This window comes from Pseudophryne corroboree, chromosome 11 (assembly GCF_028390025.1).
Source record: "Pseudophryne corroboree isolate aPseCor3 chromosome 11, aPseCor3.hap2, whole genome shotgun sequence".
Taxonomy (NCBI): domain Eukaryota; kingdom Metazoa; phylum Chordata; class Amphibia; order Anura; family Myobatrachidae; genus Pseudophryne; species Pseudophryne corroboree.
This window is the reverse complement of record NC_086454.1, coordinates 322,994,519-323,013,059: the sequence shown is the minus strand read 5'-3', so window position 1 is coordinate 323,013,059 and position 18,541 is coordinate 322,994,519. Positions and strand designations below refer to the sequence as shown.

Sequence of the window (18,541 nt, the reverse complement as noted above, 5' to 3'; positions counted from 1 at the left end):
AGTCCTGTGAAGTTTACTTATACGTTGAGTAAACTTAGTGTGAATTTTCTCGATGTCACTATTACCAGAGTAGGCTCTGGGTTAGAAACTTCGTTGTTCACAAAACCGACTGATAGGAACAATCTTTTATTGGCGTCTAGTGCACATCCCAAGACGTTAAAGGATTCATTGCCGTATAGTCAGTTTTTAAGAGTATTAAGAGTGACCAGTAGACGCTTTGAGGCACTTGTGAAGCTTGATCAGATGTTTAATAAGTTTGTTGCTAGAGGATACAGTGTTAAACAATTGAACCTTATGAAGGAAAAAGCTCTAGCTGTCCCGATTGACCAGTTATTAGCGAGTCATAAATCCAAAAGCAAGTCGAACAAATTTGTGTATATATATACAGGATGCTAGAACCGGCACTCCCCTTAACTACATTATGCTCCGGTGCCCTCTGGAATCATGGGTATAGAGTCAGGAGGAAGCAAACAGCGGCACTCAGGAGACTTGTTCAAAGTAAATAAACTGCAGAAATGTTTTAATCCATAATGAATGGTCACCCGATTTCATTATGGTTTAAAACGTTTCTGCACTTTATTTACTTTGAACAAGTCTCCTGAGTGCCACTGTTTGCTTCCTCCTGACTCTCTCTCTCTCTCTCTATATATATATATATATATATATATATATATATGTTTTTCGTTTCAAAAAACACATGCATTTATCATTGCATGCATTACTGTAATTGACATAATAGCGACTGTGTTTTATTAATGCACACTAATCATAATTTACAAATTTACACTGCATCATTTGTAAAAAACAGGTTTGGCTCACGGTCACAATTTTTAATTTTCAATTTCTTAAAGAGGTTCCTTAACACAACAAGCTTCTTTAGCCTCTTCTGTCAGACTTATGTTATTAGTCATATAGCGTATCTAGGTAAATATTTGAGTTCTCTTGTGAATTTCTGTCCCTTCAAAGCCGGTTTATTTTCCTTGTCAGTAGACAGGGATTTCTGTGTTTGGAGAAGGTTTTGGTGCTGAGAGCGATGGCAAAGCAATGATTTATCCTATGTCTTCTTGCAGGATCTTCCAGCATCTCCCAGTGCCTGGGACACAGCGATAACATTTTATAAGCTCAGCTGTGGGACGTTCCTTGACATATTTGGATGGCGCCAGAAGTTGCTCCCTCCCACAAAGTCGTCTGCTAAAGTCGTTGTGAAAACAAAAACATAGTGGTATTCTCACACCACTGAGAGTACCCTCATTGCTGATTAGTGTGACAATGTGACATAGCACTGTAGCAAGCATGTCATACAAACTGTGTTTATAATCATTATCAATATTATAACTTTCATATGGCACAGTAACTAGGAGACTATTTGCTATGATTCTGCATTAACAACCATTATGCATATCGCAGAGATACAAAATTATTATCCATTATTTATGTGGTGCCATAAGGGTTCTGCAGCGCCTTACAAAGTACAGTACATAGGCATAAACATTACAAACAAAACAAGATATATGCTGCCATTAAAGAACGTGAAAAGACTTATTTTTGCGCTCATAACACGGAGGATCTAATAGTGATAACACAGAGGATACTAAGTGCCTTCTTCAGTAGGGACTGCTAATGCAATGCGATCGCATTATGCCGTCTTAAGGCCCAGTGCTCATACGCAGGTCTTGACCTGCGCGTATGTGGACCGGGCAATGCTATTGCATCGCATTGATGCAAACGCCTCTACCTGATTGAAAGGCAGAGGCGTTCGAGAGGCGGTTGGGGGCAGAATCGTGGCAATGCAGGGGTGGTGACGTGGCATCGGAAACGGGGGCGGGTTCGGGGTAGCCACCTGACAGCGGTTCAACTGCCTTCACAGCCAAGCTGCGGAGGCAGGGGGACTTCCTTTCCCTCAAGGGCGGAACACTACATCATAGGGCCCTGCAATTTGGAGGAGTTTCCGGTGATACAATAATGACTCTCATGGACCCTGATCTGCTCTTCTCAGCGTCCACTGGAAGACCTTAGTTAGAATGCCCTGTGCTGTTACAGTACAGGCAGCAGCAGAAATACTGCTGCTGAAGGGGGACTAATGACTAGCGGTCACCAGCTGCTGCAACACCACCACCTCTGTCCAGCCCTGGAACTACAGGGGATGTGGCGCAGTGGTAAGTGGGTACAGGAATGCTGTGTCCCAGGTGGAGCGGCCAGATCTCTCCAAGCTTCAGTGGGGTCTGCTTGGATTAGAAGAGGACCAGCCAAGGATGTCAGGCCTTGGTACTGTTGCTGTGCACACAGCCTTGGGAGCTGGAATAAAAAGGACCCCAAAAGGCTGGACCAAGGCAGAGCAGCTTAGGGCAAGTGTGGCCAGCACAGCTCTGCAGAAAGCTGAAGGTCCTCCCAGTAACTTTTCTACACTCACAATCTGACTTAACTGGAACAGAAGAATGGCTTCATCTCTCCTCATCATAATCACCGCATCGGGTTTCCCAAGAGGCTAGGCTTGGGTACACTGTATCTGCCATATCCCAATCTCTTGGTACCAAAACACTGATATCGGACTAAGGGCATGATTCAGAGAAGAACGCTAATGCAGCTGCAAGTGCTGTTTTCTCTGCAATGCTACTGCTGATATCAGAAAGTGAAGCCGCCGCCCAGAAATGAAAAGAGACGCCCTCCGGAGCTACCACAACCCATTCGCAATTGCGTACATATATGCAGCCTATGTGTAAGAACAAGGCTGAAGGGCAGACCTATGGCTACGCAGCCTGGACCTAGCAGTAGTCACACAGGCGCAATGTGTTTTTACGTTAAGGTACGCAGCTGACATCAGATACACGCCTGTATTTTAACAACCACTCCCCACTAACACCATGTTACTCCCCCAGATGGTCACTTCCTGTCAATCACTTTGCAATGGGGTCCTCATTGCGTGCGGGTTCGCAACTGCACCCTGACGCATGCGCAATGCGAACGCAGCACATGCACAGTCTGCCGATAATCGCTCAGTTCCGTGGAGCATTGGCTTTGCGTACTTCTCTGAATCAGGCCCCAAATGCCTAATATCATTGCCAATATTGTCATATTTTAAAGCAAGTTAATGAATAGGCTGTACACACATAAGTATTAGGCTCGGTATACATCAAGCAATATATTGACGATATATTGCTCTGACTTTGGGCCTAATTCAGCATAAATCATAGATGTGCGAAAAAACGCACATCTACAATCTATTACCCTAACATGCGTGGGGACGCCAAGCACAAGTCAAGTCCGCCCCACATGCCGAATCCATCCCCCCCCCCCCTCCCGCAAACGTTGCTTTCACATATTTAGGGTAGCCCTCAGGCAGAAGTTTTCGCACAAGTGAGATACTTTCGCAACTCACTGTGTGCTCACTTAACAGGGCTTCAGCATGCGAACGCAATCGTACATGCGTTCCATGCTTAATTAGGCCCAGTGATCGTAACAATATATTTCCTATAGATTGTAAGCTTGCGGGCAGGGCCTTCCTACCTCTATGACTGTTTATTACTACCCATTTGTTTTATCATTGTGTCCAGTTGTAAAGCGCAACGGAATTTGCTGCGCTATATAAGAAACTGTTAATTAATAAATTATATATATATCTATATATATCATCCTTATCGCTCAGTGTGTTTGTGAATTGCACACAATAATATCAGACTGAAAGGGAGCTAAAAACCAATGTAGCAGTATAAAGCCTAAACAAACAAACAAACAAACAAAAAAGCAAGCAAATAGCTACAAAACTAGCAATATACAAACACTAATAAATTTGAGTTCTGTTGTTTTCAGTGAACAGAGGCAGTTTCCTGTAGTGGGCAAAGGCTGTAATGAACTGTCATCGCTGCGTCCCCTCATCAGTGGTTTCACAGTGTGACTTCCAGAGATGGCACTCTGACATACAAGAAGGAGAATGAGACGGGAGATGGTGAGAGCGGCTGACCTCCAGGGACCATAGAATGAGATTTGTGTTTTCTGGACCACGCACAGATGACATCAGACCAGGAGAGCGCTGGCTCAGCCTGAGTGTAAGCTAGTGTGAGAAGAGGACACGCTTGTACGATGCACTGTTCTGTACATTTAGCACAGACATATATCACTGCTTCGTCTCTGATCTCACCCTGTTTATTCAAAATTTACGGGAATTTCCCAAAGAATCAATCTATCTTTTCCTAGATCATCTCAGCGTCTCTACTTGCCAACCACATTTGGACGCTTAGGCTTCGTTGTGTTTGAAGAAAGTGATGTGAGCTTTGACATTGCCTGGATGAGAAAACGAGGCACCAGGGGAGGCCTGGAAACTTTACGCCATTAGGGGAGTAGGCGTAGACACAAGCAAAGACTTGAGCTCTGCTAGCCGCATAACAGAATAAATTGACCATCGCTCTCTAGGTCTATAAATCCAATATATATTTCACAAAACGTACAACTACAGGGCCTGATTCAGAGCTGCAGATGCGCCCATGGAAATAAATGTTTACATTCACCTGTATTCACAGTTGCACGTATCTGCGCAGCGGAACCACCCCCATCCATCCACTTGTGAAGGCAGCGGTATCAGCGTCCTTGGTGCAAGATATCTGTCTGAAATCAGATGGTTCTCATCCCTGCTTGTGCTTTATGTTACACTGCAGCATGGTAGTACAAGACAGGTGATATTACTCTATAGCAGAGATTTTCAACCTTTTACAACTCGCGGCACACTGACCAAGATTTAAATATTGCCAAGGCACACTCAAATATAATGGTGATGCATGGTGCAGATGCGTGTTCTAGGATATCATGTCGCAGCTTCTCCATAGGTAACGCCTGAGCCACATCTGAGAAAGCCAGAAGAGTCCAACACTACCCGGGTCCAAAATGAGAACTGGCTCTGCAACCACTAGACCCACCAGTATTGATTGTTCCAGGACCTCAGTATCTGCAAAACACTGACGGGCCTGGCTGTGCTTCTATGGCGGCACACCGGGAGACTGCTCAGGGCACACTAGTGTGCCACGGCACAGTGGTTGAAAAACACTGCTCTATAGGCTGGTGCTACACAGATAGGCATACAGACAGGAAGAAGAACCAGAAGCCATTTAATGGATTGTACTGTTAATTCATTTGCAATTACCAATGCGGAGAAGCACACTCAGGTCCCGCGGTAAGACGGCCCCAGTGTCTGACCCCACCGTGACCCATTTTACAGTATTTTTAATTAAAAAAGTGACACCACAGTGGCATACTTTGAGATGAGCGAGTGTCTTCCGTACTGCGCTCCTCTGATGTTCCCCAGATGGAATACATGTTGTGTTTGTGTAGAGTGAGAAGTAGCAATGGGATGGGATAATGGCTTGGTAAAGCCGTTACCTTGTACATGAGGTTCATTTCTGCTGATCCCTAGCGCTAAACTTACAGTATCTGCATGTTATAACCTTTCCCAGCTAAGAATTATAACCAGTAGATGGGAAGGGAGCAGTTTATGGCAATAATCAGTGAGCAGGGAGATGATCTGTTTGTAAGCTAAAATAAAGCATCTGTCTACAGCTAAAGGGATTAGGGATATTTTAATAAAGATTAAACTGTGGAATCACTATTCAGTCGTGTCGCTGGCCAGGAGAGATTTATGGAGCCTCAAAACGTCTATTCCCTCTCATGGCGTTTTGCAGAGTGGAAACGGCTGTGCATCCTTCTGCAAAGTGGCCCTAAAATCGTGCACTCTCTACCCCTTTATGTAATTACCACAGTCACGCCCCGCATTGGCTACGTGGTAATATCTTGGGACAATTGGCCTCGATTTGCAAGTCTTTGAAATGTTTTAATTCTACTGTCACTGTAAATTAACCACAAGGGGGTAAATGCAGTAGTACCATAAAGAACAAGTAGAAATACTGTTACTGTGTGTGGACCTGTTTCTTCCACGTAAAACCAACTTCAGGCCTTAACAAAAGTGAGTGTGATGGGGCTTTTCAATGCTTTAGTTCTGCTGTAGTTGCCGGTAACGGGAAGCCATTTAAGGATTGCAGCACTATGGACAGAACAGAAAAAGAACTGAAAACACTTATTCCTTGGATAAATCATGTATATATTTTTCTTCTTCTATTTATATACCCCTCACATGTGGAACAGAGAGCCCAAATCCGGCTCACACAAGCGCATTCTAGACACAGGGGGTCATTCCGAGTTGATCGCTAGCTGAAAATGTTCGCTGCGGTACAATTAAGGAAAAAAACTGCACTTCTGCGCATGCGTATGCGGTGCAGTGCGCACGCGCGACTTACTTTCACAACGGCCGATGTATTTTTACACAAGGTCTAGCGAAGCTTTTCAGTCGCACTGCTGGCCGCAGAGTGATTGACAGGAAGTGGGCATTTCTGGGTGGCAACTGACCGTTTTCAGGGAGTATTCGAAAAAACGCAAGCGTGCCAGGAAAAACGCAGGCGTGGCTGGCCGAACGCAGGGCGTGTTTGTGACGTCAAATCCGGAACTGAACAGTGTGAAGTGATCGCAAGCGCTGAGTAGGTCTGAAGCTACTCAGAAACTGCACAATTTATTTTTGTAGCCGCTCTGCGATCCTTTCGTTTGCACTTCTGCTAAGCTAAAATACACTCCCAGAGGGCGGCGGCATAGTGTTTGCACGGCTGCTAAAAACTGCTAGCAAGCGAACAACTCGGAATGACCCCCACTATACCAGTGATTTTGTAACAGATAACCCGGTATCACGGAAACAGGGCTTAGTATCGCATCACTGTGCTAACAGTAAGGGATGTTATATCACCGCTATAGCGAGAATACTGGCCTAGCATGGAAAGGGTTAACTCAATTTCCCCACGCCAGTCTCTGTGGATTTACACATGGCCACTTGTATATACTCAGAGGAACTGAAACCTCAGATTTTAGCTTTCAAATCCACTAATAAAAAATACAGGGGTCTATGTACTAAGCCTTGGAGAGAGATATACGGGGGAATTTAATTAGGGACGTTTTTTCGCCCAGGCGAAAAAAACTGCACTTTTTTCTATTTTTGGGGGTGAATGGGGATTCACCCTATTCAATTACAGGGCCGTTTTTTTTTTCCCAGGCGAAAAACTCAGCAGGAGCGAAAAACATGTGGATTGGCGAATTCACGTGTATTTGCACCTGCCACGATGAAAACCCGTGGAGTTTTCACCAGTTTTGAAGTATTTATCACCAACGCCTTTTTCACTAAAAAAGAAAAAAAAAAGAAAAGGAAATGGCAAAAAAAATGCCTTAAAAACAAGAAAAAAAACAGCCTGCAATTGAATACGCAGGGGGGTGGATTCAATATTGTTGGAGCAAATTAAATACACCCCATAGTAGATGGAGATAATGTACAAGCCAATCAGCTCCTAACTGTCATGTTACAGGCTGTGGGGCAGATTTAACAATGAGTGATATTCTTGTTATCACTCATTATGAATAATAAATGGTGCTCCAGCCAATCTGCTCCTGTCATGTGATTGTAAAATGACTGAAGGTGATTGGCTGGAGCACCATTTATCATTCATAACGAGTATTGAGTCAAGGGATGAGGATCTGCCTCTGTCTAAATCACTGGTACGTCCACATCTGGAATATTGTGTTCAATTTTGGGCACCATATTATAAAAAAGATATCGGGGGGAGCTCGAAAGAGTTCAAATGTGAGCTACTAAACTGATTAAAGGGTAAGAGACACTGGAGTATGAGGAAAGGCTTACTAGGTTAAATTTGTATTCCCTTGAAAAAAGGAGACTAAGGGATATATGCAATTGCGGTCGAATTCCCGAAATTGTCGAATTTCGGGACATTTTCGCCAAAAATAATAATTCGTCAATGCAATTCAGTACTTTCCGTCAAAAAAACGGACTTTCAAAATTCGACTTTTTGAAATTCGACTTTTCTGCAATGATACAAGTGCTGCAATTCGACCAAAGTGTATTCAATTCAAGTTTGGAAATTCGACAACAGTGCTTTTAGACAGCAAATTCGTCATTTTCAATCCGCCACATTTTGGAGGGTGAAACCAATAAAAAAAATTTAAAACATGTTTTTTTTGTGTTTTTTTTTCTTGGTAATATCAGATCTATTTATATTAGAAGGGATTAGGTACTTGGTTTGTCTTTTTTGGAGGCACAAGTATTATTTATATATTTTTAAAAATAATATAAATTTTTTTTTTTTTTTTTTTTTATAGATGGAATGGTAAAATCCCGGGAAAAAATGGCGTGGGGTCCCCCCTCCAAAGCATAACCAGCCTCGGGCTCTTCGAGCTGGTCCTGGTTCTAAAAATGCGGGGGTAAATTTGACAGAGGATCCCCCGTATTTTTAAAACCAGCATCGGGCTCTGCGCCTGGTGCAAAAAATACGGGGGACAAAACGAGTAGGGGTCCCCCGTATTTTTCACACCAGCATCAGGCTCCACTAGCTGGACAGATAATGCCACAGCCGGGGGTCACTTTTATACAGTGCCCTGCGGCCGTGGCATTAAATATCCAACTAGTCACCCCTGGCCGGGGTACCCTGGGGGAGTGGGGACCCCTTCAATCAAGGGGTCCCCCCCCCAGCCACCCAAGGGTGAAGCCCGAGGCTGTCCCCCCCATCCAATGGCTGCGGATGGGAGGCTGATAGCCTTGAGAAAAATGACAAGAATATTGTTTTTTCCAGTAGTACTACAAGTCCCAGCAAGCCTCCCCCGCAAGCTGGTACTTGGAGAACCACAAGAACCAGCATGCGGGAGAAAAACGGGCCCGCTGGTACCTGTAGTACTACTGGAAAAAAAATAAGAATTTACTTACCGATAATTCTATTTCTCATAGTCCGTAGTGGATGCTGGGGACTCCGAAAGGACCATGGGGAATAGCGGCTCTGCAGGAGACTGGGCACAAAGTAAAAGCTTTAGGACTAGCTGGTGTGCACTGGCTCCTCCCCCTATGACCCTCCTCCAAGCCTCAGTTAGGATACTGTGCCCGGACGAGCGTACACAATAAGGAAGGATTTTGAATCCCGGGTAAGACTCATACCAGCCACACCAATCACACCATACAACTTGTGATCTGAACCCAGTTAACAGCATGATAACAGAAGGAGCCTCTGAAAAGATGGCTCACAACAACAATAACCCGATTTTTGTAACAATAACTATGTACAAGTAATGCAGACAATCCGCACTTGGGATGGGCGCCCAGCATCCACTACGGACTATGAGAAATAGAATTATCGGTAAGTAAATTCTTATTTTCTCTAACGTCCTAGTGGATGCTGGGGACTCCGAAAGGACCATGGGGATTATACCAAAGCTCCCAAACGGGCGGGAGAGTGCGGATGACTCTGCAGCACCGAATGAGAGAACTCCAGGTCCTCCTCAGCCAGGGTATCAAATTTGTAGAATTTAGCAAACGTGTTTGCCCCTGACCAAGTAGCTGCTCGGCAAAGTTGTAAAGCCGAGACCCCTCGGGCAGCCGCCCAAGATGAGCCCACTTTCCGTGTGGAATGGGCTTTTACAGATTTTGGCTGTGGCAGGCCTGCCACAGAATGTGCAAGCTGAATTGTACTACAAATCCAACGAGCAATCGTCTGCTTAGAAGCAGGAGCACCCAGCTTGTTGGGTGCATACAGGATAAACAGCGAATCAGATTTCCTGACTCCAGCCGTCCTGGAAACATATATTTTCAGGGCCCTGACTACGTCCAGCAACTTGGAATCCTCCAAGTCCCTAGTAGCCGCAGGCACCACAATAGGCTGGTTTAAGTGAAATGCTGAAACCACCTTAGGTAGAAATTGAGGACGAGTCCTCAATTCTGCCCTGTCCGTATGAAAAATTAGGTAAGGGCTTTTATAGGATAAAGCCGCCAATTCTGAGACACGCCTGGCTGAAGCCAGGGCTAACAGCATTACCACTTTCCATGTGAGATATTTTAAGTCCACAGTGGTGAGTGGTTCAAACCAATGTGATTTTAGGAATCCCAAAACTACATTGAGATCCCAAGGTGCCACTGGAGGCACAAAAGGAGGCTGTATATGCAGTACTCCCTTGATAAACGTCTGAACTTCAGGAACAGAAGCCAGTTCTTTTTGGAAGAATATTGACAGGGCCGAAATTTGAACCTTAATGGACCCTAATTTGAGGCCCATAGACAGCCCTGTTTGCAGGAAATGCAGGAAACGACCCAGTTGAAATTCCTCTATAGGGGCCTTCCTGGCCTCGCACCACGCAACATATTTACGCCAAATACGGTGATAATGTTGTATGGTTACATCCTTCCTGGCTTTGATCAGGGTAGGGATGACTTCATCCGGAATGCCTTTTTCCTTCAGGATCCGGCGTTCAACCGCCATGCCGTCAAACGCAGCTGCGGTAAGTCTTGGAACAGACATGGTCCCTGCTGGAGCAGGTCCTCTCTTAGAGGTAGAGGCCACGGGTCTTCCGTGAGCATCTCTTGAATTTCCGGGTACCAAGTCCTTCTTGGCCAATCCGGAGCCACGAGTATAGTCTTTACTCCTCTCCTTCTTATGATTCTCAGTACTTTTGGTATGAGAGGAAGAGGAGGGAACACATACACTGACTGGTACACCCACGGTGTTACCAGAGCGTCCACAGCTATTGCCTGAGGGTCCCTTGACCTGGCGCAATATCTGTCCAGTTTTTTGTTGAGGCGGGACGCCATCATGTCCACCTTTGGTTTTTCCCAACGGTTCACAATCATGTGGAAGACTTCTGGGTGAAGTCCCCACTCCCCCGGGTGAAGATCGTGTCTGCTGAGGAAGTCTGCTTCCCAGTTGTCCACTCCCGGAATGAACACTGCTGACAGTGCTATCACATGATTCTCCGCCCAGCGAAGAATCCTTGCCACTTCCATCATTGCCCTCCTGCTTCTTGTGCCGCCCTGTCTGTTTACGTGGGCGACTGCCGTGATGTTGTCCGACTGGATCAACACCAGCTGACCTTGAAGCAGAGGTCTTGCCTGACTTAGGGCATTGTAAATGGCCCTTAGTTCCAGGATATTTATGTGAAGTGACGTTTCCATGCTTGACCACAAGCCCTGGAAATTTCTTCCCTGTGTGACTGCTCCCCAGCCTCTCAGGCTGGCATCCGTGGGCACCAGGACCCAATCCTGAATGCCGAATCTGCGGCCCTCTAGGAGATGAGCACTCTGTAACCACCACAGGAGAGACACCCTTGTCCTTGGAGACAGGGTTATCCGCTGATGCATTTGAAGATGCGATCCGGACCATTTGTCCAGCAGATCCCACTGAAAAGTTCTTGCGTGGAATCGGCCGAATGGAATCGCTTCGTAAGAAGCCACCATCTTTCCCAGGACCCTTGTGCATTGATGTACTGACACTTGGCCTGGTCTTAGGAGGTTCCTGACTAGGTCGGATAACTCCTTGGCTTTCTCCTCCGGGAGAAACACCTTTTTCTGTACTGTGTCCAGAATCATCCCTAGGAACAGCAGACGTGTCGTCGGAATCAGCTGCGATTTTGGAATATTTAGAATCCATCCGTGCATTCGTAGTACTACTTGAGATAGTGCTACTCCGACCTCTAACTGTTCTCTGGACCTTGCCCTTATCAGGAAATCGTCCAAGTAAGGGATAATTAAGACGCCTTTTCTTCGAAGAATCATCATTTCGGCCATTACCTTGGTAAAGACCCGGGGTGCCGTAGACAATCCAAACGGCAGCGTCTGAAACTGATAGTGACAGTTCTGTACCACAAACCTGAGGTACCCTTGGTGAGAAGGGCAAATTGGGACATGGAGGTAAGCATCCTTGATATCCAGAGACACCATAAAGTCCCCTTCTTCCAGGTTCGCTATCACTGCTCTGAGTGACTCCATCTTGAACTTGAACCTTTTTATGTAAGTGTTCAAGGATTTCAGATTTAAAATGGGTCTCACCGAGCCGTCCGGCTTCGGTACCACAAACAGCGTGGAATAATACCCCTTTCCCTGTTGTAGGAGGGGTACCTTGATTATCACCTGCTGGGAATACAGCTTGTGAATGGCTTCCAATACCGCCTCCCTGTCGGGGGGAGACGTTGGTAAAGCAGACTTCAGGAACCGGCGAGGGGGAGACGTCTCGAATTCCAATTTGTACCCCTGAGATACTACCTGCAGGATCCAGGGGTCCACTTGCGAGTGAGCCCACTGCGCGCTGAAATTCTTGAGACGGGCCCCCACCTTGCCTGAGTCCGCTTGTAAGGCCCCAGCGTCATGCTGAGGACTTGGCAGAAGCGGGGGAGGGCTTCTGTTCGTGGGAAGAGGCTGTTTGCTGCAGTCTTTTTCCCCTTCCTCTGCCCCGGGGCAGATATGAGTGGCCTTTTGCCCGCTTGCCCTTATGGGGACGAAAGGACTGAGCCTGAAAAGACGGTATCTTTTTCTGCTGCGAGGTGACTTGGGGTAAAAAGGTGGATTTTCCAGCCGTTGCCGTGGCCACCAGGTCCGATAGACCGACCCCAAATAACTCCTCCCCTTTATACGGCAATACTTCCATATGCCGTTTGGAATCCGCATCCCCTGACCACTGTCGCGTCCATAATCCTCTTCTGGCAGAAATGGACATCGCACTTACTCTTGATGCCAGAGTGCAAATATCCCTCTGTGCATCTCGCATATATAGAAATGCATCCTTTAAATGCTCTATAGTCAATAATATATTGTCCCTGTCCAGGGTATCAATATTTTCAGTCAGGGAATCCGACCAAGCCACCCCAGCACTGCACATCCAGGCTGAGGCGATTGCTGGTCGCAGTATAATACCAGTATGTGTGTATATACTTTTAAGGATATTTTCCAGCATCCTATCAGCTGGTTCCTTGAGGGCGGCCGTATCAGGAGACGGTAACGCCACTTGTTTTGATAAGCGTGTGAGCGCCTTATCTACGCTAGGGGGTGTTTCCCAACGCGCCCTAACCTCTGGCGGGAAAGGGTATAATGCCAATAATTTTTTAGAAATTAGCAGTTTTTTATCGGGGGAAACCCACGCTTCATCACACACCTCATTTAATTCATCTGATTCAGGAAAAACTACGGGTAGTTTTTTCACACCCCACATAATACCCTTTTTTGTGGTACTTGTAGTATCAGAAATGTTCAAAACCTCCTTCATTGCCGTGATCATGTAACGTGTGGCCCTACTGGAAAATACGTTTGTTTCCTCACCGTCGACACTGGAGTCAGTGTCCGTGTCAGTGTCTGTATCGACCTGAGGTAACGGGCGTTTTATAGCCCCTGACGGTGTTTGAGACGCCTGTACAGGTATTAACTGATTTGCCGGCTGTCTCATGTCGTCAACAGTCTTTTGTAAAGTGCCGACACTATCACGTAATTCTTTCCATAAGACCATCCAGTCAGGTGTCGACTCCCTAGGGGGTGACATCACTAACACAGGCAATTGCTCCGCCTCCACACCATTTTCCTCCTCATACATGTCGACACAGCGTACCGACACACAGCACACACACAGGGAATGCTCTGACAGAGGACAGGACCCCACTAGCCCTTTGGGGAGACAGAGGGAGAGTTTGCCAGCACACACCAGAGCGCTATATATATACAGGGATAACCTTATATAAGTGTTTTTCCCTAATATAGCTGCTGTATATATTAATATGCCAATTTAGTGCCCCCCCTCTCTTGTTTTACCCTGTTTCTGTAGTGCAGGACTGCAGGGGAGAGTCAGGGAGCCTTCCTCCAACGGAGCTGTGAGGAAAAAATGGCGCTTGTGTGCTGAGGAGATAGGCTCCGCCCCTTTTTCGGCGGCCTTTCTCCCGCTTTTTTGTGGAAAACTGGCAGGGGTTAAATACATCCATATAGCCCAGGAGCTATATGTGATGTATTTTTAGCCATTTAAGGTATTTTCATTGCGTCCCAGGGCGCCCCCCCCCAGCGCCCTGCACCCTCAGTGACCGGAGTGTGAAGTGTGCTGAGAGCAATGGCGCACAGCTGCGGTGCTGTGCGCTACCTTATTGAAGACAGGACGTCTTCTGCCGCCGATTTTCCGGACCTCTTCACTCTTCTGGCTCTGTAAGGGGGCCGGCGGCGCGGCTCCGGGACCCATCCATGGCTGGGCCTGTGATCGTCCCTCTGGAGCTAATGTCCAGTAGCCTAAGAAGCCCAATCCACTCTGTACGCAGGTGAGTTCGCTTCTTCTCCCCTTAGTCCCTCGATGCAGTGAGCCTGTTGCCAGCAGGTCTCACTGAAAATAAAAAAACCTATTTAAACTTTTACTCTAAGCAGCTCAGGAGAGCCACCTAGATTGCACCCTTCTCGTTCGGGCACAAAATCTTAATTGAGGCTTGGAGGAGGGTCATAGGGGGAGGAGCCAGTGCACACCAGCTAGTCCTAAAGCTTTTACTTTGTGCCCAGTCTCCTGCGGAGCCGCTATTCCCCATGGTCCTTTCGGAGTCCCCAGCATCCACTAGGACGTTAGAGAAAATACCCAAATAAAAACAGGACACACACACCGTGACTTGTACAACTTTATTACATACTGCCGACACACACATACTTACCTATGTTGACACGAAGCAGTCGGTCCTCTTCTCCAAGTAGAATCCACAGATACCTGAAAATAAAAGATAATTATACTCACCTTCCAGCGTCCAGAGATACATCCACGTCCAGAAAATAATCCAGGTACTTGGCAAAAAAACAAAACGCAAATACCCGTGCCAGCGGACTGAAAGGGGTCCCATATTCACACATGAGACCCCTTTCCCCGAATGCAGAGACCTCTATGTGACAGCTGTCACAGAAAGGTCTCTTCAGCCAATCAGCGAGTGCAACGTCCTTGCACTCTGCTGATTGGCTCTGTGCGCGTCTGAGCTGACAGCGCATCGCAAAGCCTCTCCATTACTTTCAATGGTGGGAACTTTGCGGCTAGCGGTGGGGTCACCCGCCGGTCAGCGGCTGACCGCGGGTAACCCCCCCGCTGACGGCAAAGTTCCCACCATTGAATATAATGGAGAGGCTTTGCGATGCGCTGTCATAGCACAGACAGCGCACAGCCAATCAGGTGAGCGCCACGTAGTAGCGCTTCCTGATTGGCTGAAGGGACCTCAGTGACAGGAGTCACGTGGTGTCCCGGCACATTCGGGGAAAGGGGTCTCATGTGTGAATATGGGACCCCTTTCAGTCCGCAGGATCGGGTCATTGCGTTTTGTTTTTTTGCCAAGTACCTGGATTATTTTCTGGACGTGGATGTATCTCTGGACGCTGGAAGGTGAGTATAATTATCTTTTATTTTCAGGTATCCGTGGATTCTACTTGGAGAAGAGGACCGACTGCTTCGTGTCAACATAGGTAAGTATGTGTGTGTCGGCAGTATGTAATAAAGTGGTACAAGTCACGGTGTGTGTTTCCTGTTTTTATTTGGGTATTTTTTTTCCAGTAGTACTATAGGTACCAGCGGGCCCGTTTTTCTCCCGCATGCTGGTACTTGTGGTTCTCCAAGTACCAGCTTGCGGGGGAGGCTTGCTGGGACTTGTAGTACTACTGGAAAAAACAATATTCTTGTCATTTTTCTCAAGGCTATCAGCCTCCCATCCGCAGCCATTGGATGGGGGGACAGCCTCGGGCTTCAGCCCTGGCCCTTGGGTGGCTGGGGGGGGGACCCCTTGATTGAAGGGGTCCCCACTCCCCCAGGGTACCCCGGCCAGGGGTGACTAGTTGGATATTTAATGCCACGGCCGCAGGGCACTGTATAAAAGTGACCCCCGGCTGTGGCATTATCTGTCCAGCTAGTGGAGCCCGATGCTGGTGTGAAAAATACGGGGGACCCCTACTCTTTTTGTCCCCCGTATTTTTTGCACCAGCACCAGGCGCAGAGCCCGGTGCTGGTTTTAAAAATACGGGGGATCCTCTGTCAAATTTTTCCCCGCATTTTTAGAACCAGGACCAGCTCGAAGAGCCCGAGGCTGGTTATGCTTTGGAGGGGGGACCCCACGCCATTTTTTCCCGGTTTTCCCCGTTTTTTAAAATCGCGGCAAAATCCGGCAAATCGGCCGTTTTTCGCCCGCGGGAATGTCGAATCCGTTTTTCATTGAATATGGTGAATTCCGGCAGCCACCTGCCGGAATTCACCTGTCGAATTGTGTCGAATTAAAAAAACGGCGATAATTTGCCGCGATTCGCCGTGAATTGCATATACCCCTTAGAGGAGACATTATTAATATCTTCAAATATGTAAAGGGTCAATACAAAGAGTTAGCAGGGGATTTGTTTATTAATAAAACTCTGTATAGGACACGTGGGCACTCACTGAAGCTAGAGGCGAGAGAATTCTGTACAAAACGTAGGAAAGGGTTCTTCACCGTAAAGGCAATAAGGATTTGGAACTCCCTGCCAGAGAATATAATAATGGCGGACTCTGTAAATGCATTTAAAAACGGATTGGACAGTTTTCTAGCTGAAAAGGGTATCCAAGGCTACAGCATTTAATATACTGACATTATGTATATGGGAGTGATACGAAATACTGTATAGTTGTCAATAGGTTACGAAACCATTATTTTGGCTGGTGCACAGTGGCGTAACTACTGCCCCCGCAGCCCTCGCGGTGGCTTGGGGGCGAGGGGCTGCGGGGGCGCCACTGACAGAACAGATTGACATGCGGACGAGCGTCCGCATGTCAATCTGCGGTCTCCTCTCCCTCCTTCCCTCCGCTGCTGCCTACTGTGTACGGAGGGACACGGAGCGCACATCGCGCGCCTCTCCTGTGTCCCTCCTGGCTCTCCCCCGGCCGGTCTAATAAAGAAAGTGCCGTTCGTGAGCTCTGATTGGCTCACGAACCGGCACTTCCTTTATTAGACCGGCCGGGGGAGAGCCAGGAGGGACATTGGAGAGGCGCGCTATGCGCTCCGTGTCCCTCCAACACAAAGGAGGGGGAGGGGAAGCAGGCATTGGGGGGGCATATACCTGGCACTGGGGGCATATACCTGGCACTGGGGGCATATACCTGGCACTGGGGGGGCATATACCTGGCACTGGGGGGGAAGCAGGCACTGTGGGGGAATATCTGGCACTGGGGGGGCATATACCTGGCACTGGGGGCATATACCTGGCACTGTGGGGGAATATCTGGCACTGGGGGCATATACCTGGCACTGGGGGGGGCATATACCTGGCACTGGGGGCATATACCTGGCACTGGGGGGGAATATCTGGCACTGGGGGCACATACCTGGCACTGGGGGGGAATATCTGGCACTGGGGGGGAAGCAGGCACTGTGGGGGAATATCTGGCACGGGGGGGGGGGCATATACCTGGCACTGGGGGCATATACCTGGCACTGTGGGGGAAGATCTGGCACTGGGGGCATATACCTGGCACTGTGGGGGAAGATCTGGCACTGGGGGCATATACCTGGCACTGTGGGGGAAGATCTGGCACTGGGGGCATATACCTGGCACTGTGGGGGAATATCTGGCACTGGGGGCATATACCTGGCACTGTGGGGGAATATTTGGCACTGGGGGGAGCAGGCACTGAGGGGGCATATGTGGCACTGTGAGGGAATATCTGGCACTGGGGGCATATACCTGGCACTGTGGGGGAATATCTGGCACTGGGTGCATATACCTGGCACTGTGGGGGAATATCTGGCACTGGGAGCATATGTGGCACTGGGAGCACGGCCCTAGCAACAAGCACTACCCCCTAGCAACGAGCATGACACCCAGTGCATGAAACCCCTGGCAACGAGCATGACACCCTGAGCATGAAAACCCCTGGCACCGTGCATGGAACCAAGAGCATGAAACCCCTGGCAACGAGCAGGTAATTTAAAAGTAATTGGAAGCCTTACTGTAGAACTTAATGTGTAATGGGCATTACGGTGTGGTATACTATATCACGGGCATTGTGTGGTATGTGGTATAATGTCTCAGGGTCACTGCAGTGTTTGGCATAATGTATCACGGACATTGCGGTGTGTGTCATAATGTGTCAGGCATTACGGTGTGTTGTATACTATAACACGGGCATTGTGGTATGTGGTATAATGTCTCAGGATCATTGTGGTGTGTGTCATAATGTGTCACAGACATTGTATGTGCTATAATGTATCAGGGGCATTGCAGTGTGTAGCATAATGTATAACGGGCATTGCGATTCCTGTCATAATGTGTCACAGGCATTACGGTGTGTGGCATAATGTGTCGGGGGCATTATGGTGTGTGCATATTGTGTCATGTGCATTATTGTGTGTGGCATAATGGCTAAGGCCATTGCAGTATGTGGCATAATGTATACTGGGCATTACTATAAGGAGGAAAAATGACAAATAATTTAAGGGGCATGAATCAGGATTATTTTTCTTTTCTGTGGTGGCTAACGTCTGGGCGTGCAGGTTGCAAAACTGGGGTATAAGGTAGTCTTTTCCTGCAATGCCACGCCCCTTTACGTGAAGCCACGCCCATGTCAACGAAGCCACACACCCTTTTTGGCGGCGCGCGCATATTTGTCCCTTTACTAGTGCCAATTATGGTGGGTATGGGGGGGGGGGGGGCGCAGAAGGATTTTTTGGCTTGGGGGAGAAAAAT

General features: G+C 47.6%; 1 long non-coding RNA gene across 6 annotated transcripts in view; it reads right to left on the bottom strand.

The window, feature by feature from the left end:
- Positions 1–18,541, bottom strand: part of LOC134970233 (uncharacterized) — a 307,651-nt gene that overhangs the window by 67,402 nt on the left and 221,708 nt on the right. For 2 of the 6 annotated variants that reach the window (XR_010189735.1, XR_010189733.1), the window contains one exon: positions 5,868–6,025. The exons of 3 other annotated variants lie outside the window; for them this stretch is intronic. This is a non-coding gene — a long non-coding RNA (uncharacterized LOC134970233). Of the gene's footprint in view, positions 1–4,502; positions 4,644–5,867; positions 6,026–18,541 lie in introns of all 6 variants that reach the window. One more of the 6 variants, XR_010189734.1, reaches the window with a different exon arrangement.